Genomic DNA, 5,660 nt, shown 5'->3' on the forward strand with positions numbered 1-5,660 from the left:
TTTTTGTTCTGATTCCGGTTTTTTTTAATATTATTGTTCATATTATTTTTTTTATTTATTTATTGTATGATTTTAGTTTACTCTCTCTATTATTTCCTTGTCTTCATATATTTTTATTATATATAGTTTTTAACTATGTGATTTTTTTTCTCTCATTTATTTAGCCGTACAAATATTTACAAGTTCCGTGTTTTATAATATATATATATAAATGGCATGGACGAGAAGAAGTAAGGTTTATCACCAAATCCCTTGTTTTTTCTAGACATTTATATAAATACGTTGTAACTAAAATTAAAATTCGAAAATGAGAAAAAAAAGCAAAACGTTTCAAAGAAGTTTATATAAAATGCAAAATAGTTTAATAGAGTCTTTCGAAGTTATTTTTAATAAAAGTTAAGGAAGTTATTTCATCTCAATAACATGAAGGTTAAATCTATGGTCATGCAACACTATATATATTCAAATTTCAAAGTTATTCATTAAAAGAAAATTTTAAAAATTCATTCAAGAAAACAAAAACCAACAGCAACAAAAAAAAAGAAGAGAAAACATGAAAAAATGAAAACATAAGTGTTTATTTACAATCAAAAGATACTATATATATATATATATATATATATATATATATATATATATATATATATATATATATATATATATATATATATATATATATATATATATATTATATATATATATATATATATATATATATATATATATATATATATATATATATATATATATATTTATATATATCGTAAGATTGGGTGGCTTTGGCCCATTTTGCACCTTATTGTCTATTGCATGAAAGCCACAAAAGTTATTTCCTCAAACACTAAGTACTATTAGAAGTACATAGAAAGGACAGTTAAAACTATCTGTCTCCCATTTGAAAATTATTTACCTGAAGTATCTTTTGGGTGGTTTAAATGGTGGGCCAAAGTCGCCCTGTGTGTTAGGGTGACTTTGGCCCAACCCTGTAAAAAGGGACTAAAGGAAGCAAAACAATAAAAACAAAAATATTTAGGCAAAGAAAATAAATTTACAAAAATAAAGTGACAAAAAAAAATTTAGTAACAAATTCTTGTATACAGTAAATAAAATATAGGTACAAACTAAACAAGTATAGGTACCAAGTAAACAAAACAGTTTAGGTATAAAGTAAACAAAAATGACTAAATAAATGTTTTAAAAAATTTAGTGAAAAAGTTCTGGAACTGAATAAATTCCTCTTTTCAAAAATTTCTTTGGTTCCTCAATAAAATCGACTATTTCAGACTGGGGAAAAAAAAGTTGCACTGCTGGTAGTGACCATTTCCAGTTAAGTCCATTTTTTTTCATAATAGTAATTTCTGCTCCATTTTTTCTTAATTTTTTCAACTGCAGAAAAAAAAATTTCGAAAGGTACTTTAAAATTATTCAATAATTATTACATTAAATAATAATTACTGCAAAATAATTAGTTATAAAGTTTACTAATTGATTAGCTAAATATAAATAATTCAAAATAAATAAACAAACTTGTCCAGGATTTAACTCTCCATTGCATTTAACAATTACATAACAATTCTCTACAAGATTTAACAATTTCTCCTTTTTACAAACATTTTTTGTTTTATCAATATTTTGAAAGTTCTTTTTGCCTAATGCTGAATGATCTAAAGATTCTGTATGACTTTCTACGACTAAACTTACATCCGCAAAAATTAGATTAGAAGTCTCAGTAGTTCCAGTATTTGTACTTGGGCCAGCAAAGTCAATGTATCTGGTCTCAATTGTATTTATAATACTGATAGGTGTATCTACATTACTTGAATTTAATCTATTATTTTCATTTATAACACAAGATGATATATCTGTTGAACATAAGCTTTTACCTGGGACAGCACATACTTTACGTCGCTTCGGTTTTTTAGAACCCTCTCAGGGATTATCCAGTGACTTACATAAATGTTCTAAAAATGATTGGCTTACTAAATCAGTAGTTGAGTCTAAACCTACATTACAACATGGTAGTCGTGAAAGCACTTGAGACTTGTCTAATGGAAAAATTCCAGTTTTGCGAAAACCAGCTCTAAGGTTATTATTTCCATGTTCATTTAAGTTGGTAATTAAACGGTCTAAAAGTCTAGGAAAATCATTTTTAGGAAGAGAAGCAAGTCTCCTTCCTTTTCCTTTCTCCTTCCATTCACATAATATTTTGCGCCAGTTAATCTTCATAGGTCTAAAGTAGGCAACATCTAATGGCTGCTTGAGATGTGTAGAGTTTGCTGGTAATGCCACAAATCCTATGTTATTGCTTTGACATGCATCCAGTACTGCAATGCTCAAATGTGAAGATACGTTATCACCTATAATGACACTTCTTCCTTGAGCCTTCTTAAGTCTTGGAAGAAGTAAAGAGAAAAACCAGTCCTTAAAACATGTTGAGTCAAACCAACCACTTTTTAATCTGTTATAACGTGCTTTTGGTGGCCCATGTTCCATCCATGTATTCCATAACGACTCAGCTTTGTAAACAGTATAAGGTGGTAGCAATTCACCATTAGCATTGCCACAAAACATTACAGAGAACGAGGTCTTTGTAAAATTAATTATGCGTTCAGGGTACTTACATCCACGCTTTGTTAATATTTTTTTTTTATCTGGATCGTTACTGAGATTGGTTTCATCATAATTCCATATATTATCAGGTGATATATTACTTATTTTATTTGATAGATTTATAAAGTAGTTATCAATCACAGTCGTTCCTATTTCTGCTCTCTTTCGCTTTATGTTGCTTGCAAATCTTACTGTGAGTTCTAGATTTCTTTTTAAAAAAGATCGAATCCAATCGCCACCTGGAAAATTATTTTTGAACTGAGGTATAACGACGCCTTTTTTCTCTAAATACCCTTTTACTATGCATCTTTAATCATATTTATCAACAGGAAAACCAAACTCAGATGATTTTATTGCATATGCCTTAAACATGTCTTTTTCTTTTAATGTAAATATTTGCTGACCACCATACTTTTTAGGATATGTCTGTTTTATTTTATTTCTTAATGTTGATCTTGGTATATCGTATTTCAAAGCTGCTTGTCGTTGAGTAATTAAACCACAAAATTTTTCATTCCAACATTGTTACCATAATATCTATAAATGATCACTAAAAAAGGTTTACTCTAACACATGGGGTGACTTTAGCCCGGGCCAATGTCACCCTATGTAGTGGGCCAAAGACAACCTATTTTTTTTTAATCTCAATTGCAAAAAAGTAATAAACTGTTAAACTTTCAAAACAAGATAGAATCAAACACTAATGGTTTAAAATTAATTCAGTGTATATTCCAATAAAAAACCTTCCCCAGGTACTGCTATCGATGTAAAATCTTACACACCTAAAAAAATTCGGATTTTAGGTGCTTCTTCTAAAGTGCAACTTACAATAATATCACAAAGACTCGAGTTAAGTAAACTAAGTTAGACTAAATAAATAATAAATTTCCCCCAATTTGCTATTTAACATTAAATGGCATACCTTGAGGTATTGATTTTAAACCATTTTTAAACAAAAATTTTGCTTGGGCTAAAGTCATCCCGTAGGGCCAAAGCCATATATACACATGCACATATACGTATATATGTATATATATATACCTACATGTGTATGCATATATATATACATATATACATGCATACATAAATGCTGTAAATCTATCTAATTACTTTTTTATAATATAATTAACTATAATGTATGTAATTAAAGACTTTAGACCTTTCCAGACAAGTAAAGTATGCACTAATAGATAATTTTCAAATATAATATTTTTATATATAGATTTAAAAATAATTCTTTGTTTGTTCTTTATTTAAAAGTAATAGTTTTAGCTTTTGTTTAAACTGTTCAAGAGTTGTAAGTGTTTTAATTATCTTATTTCATTCATTAGGTCCGCTAATAGTTATTGAGAACTTAGTTGACTCATATATAGTTTTGGGTTTAACAAAATTGTTACTTGAATATTTAGTCATGTATTTGTGCTGAATTTTATTAAATAATGGTTTGAAGATATTTATTATTGCATTATGATTAATTTTATACACGAAAATTATCAGATGATATATATTTATTTGGTACAAATTAAATATTTCTAGATTGTTGAACAATGGTCTAGAATGTGAGAGGCTGTGGGCATTTAATAATGACCTAATTTCATGTTTTTGTTTGCTAAATAGCTTTTTTGTCTTTGTTTTATTGGTGCTGCACCAAACAATGTTTGTATAATTAAGATAGGAATGAATAAATGAGTAATATATGTATTTCAAAAATAATTGATGATCTAAGTATGGTTTTGCTTTATAGAGTAATCCGATATTTTTAGAAATTTATTTTCAATCGTGTTTATGTGGCCTTTCCGATTTATGTTTTCATCTAGAATTACACTTAGAAATTTTATTGAACAATCTCTTTTGACGATGCATTCTCCAAAAATAAGTTTTGGAAGTGCAAGAGGGATTTTATCTTTTAATGAAAAATTGTATACTTGGTTTTAGTTAAATTAATTGAAAGTTTATTCATATTTAACCATTCGGTTAGTTTTAGAAGTTCAATGTTGACCGTTTTAAATAATGTTGTTATATCACTATGAGAATAAAATAAATTTGTGTCATCAGCAAATAAGAATCTAGAATATTAGAAGCTTTGCTTAAATCATTCATATAGATTAAATATAAAAGTGGTCCTAATATAGATCCTTGATGAACGTTGCAAGTAATTGTCATATTGTTAGTTTTTTCATTGCAGAATGAAATATATTGCAGAATGAAGTTGTTTTCTATTAAATAAGCAGCTTTTGAATCAAGCTATGTTTATATTTTTGATTCCGTAGTTTTCTAATTTTTAATTAAAGTAATATGATCAACAGAGTCGAATGCCTTACTAAGAGCTATGAAAGCACACCTAAATTGAACTTGTTTTTGTCAAAACCTTGAAAATAATCTGAATGAGATGAAGAATTGCATGGTAAGTAAAGTGCCCTGTTTTGAAGCTAAATTGTTTTTTAAAGAATATTATTTTTTTCTAAAAATAATTTGTTATACATAATGCGTTCTAGTATTTTCGAAAAGCAAAGAAGAATGGAAATAGGTCTATAGTTAGAAATACTAGTATCATCTCCAGATTTAAAAACTGGTATTACCCTTGATATTTTAAGTTTTTTTGGAAAGATTCTTTGTTTAAAAGAAAGATTAAATATATGCAAAAGAACTTTTTTAATATAGAAAATACATTTAATTACAGCATTACTACTAACATTATCAAGTCCTCAGGCTTTGTTTAATTTTAATGAATGCACATTATCTAATAACTCTTTTTCAGTTAACTCACCATTTTCTATTACTGATTTGCTAGGAGCCAAGTATTTCTCCATGTTAAACTCACTGTGTTTTAATTTTGATGCTAAATTTAAACATGCATTAACAAACACCTCATTAAATGTTTTAGCAATATCTTCTGTAATATCTAAAAATATGAACACTTCATTACAAAGTTCACAGATAATAGATTCAACTACAAATAACAGCACTATATTACAGGATTATTCATTTTTATACGCGCGTCTATTCAATTTTATATGCGTGTTTATTCATTCTTATATGCATATTTATTC

The sequence above is a fragment of the Hydra vulgaris genome, chromosome 02 (assembly GCF_038396675.1).
Source record: "Hydra vulgaris chromosome 02, alternate assembly HydraT2T_AEP".
In the NCBI taxonomy this organism is placed as follows: domain Eukaryota; kingdom Metazoa; phylum Cnidaria; class Hydrozoa; order Anthoathecata; family Hydridae; genus Hydra; species Hydra vulgaris.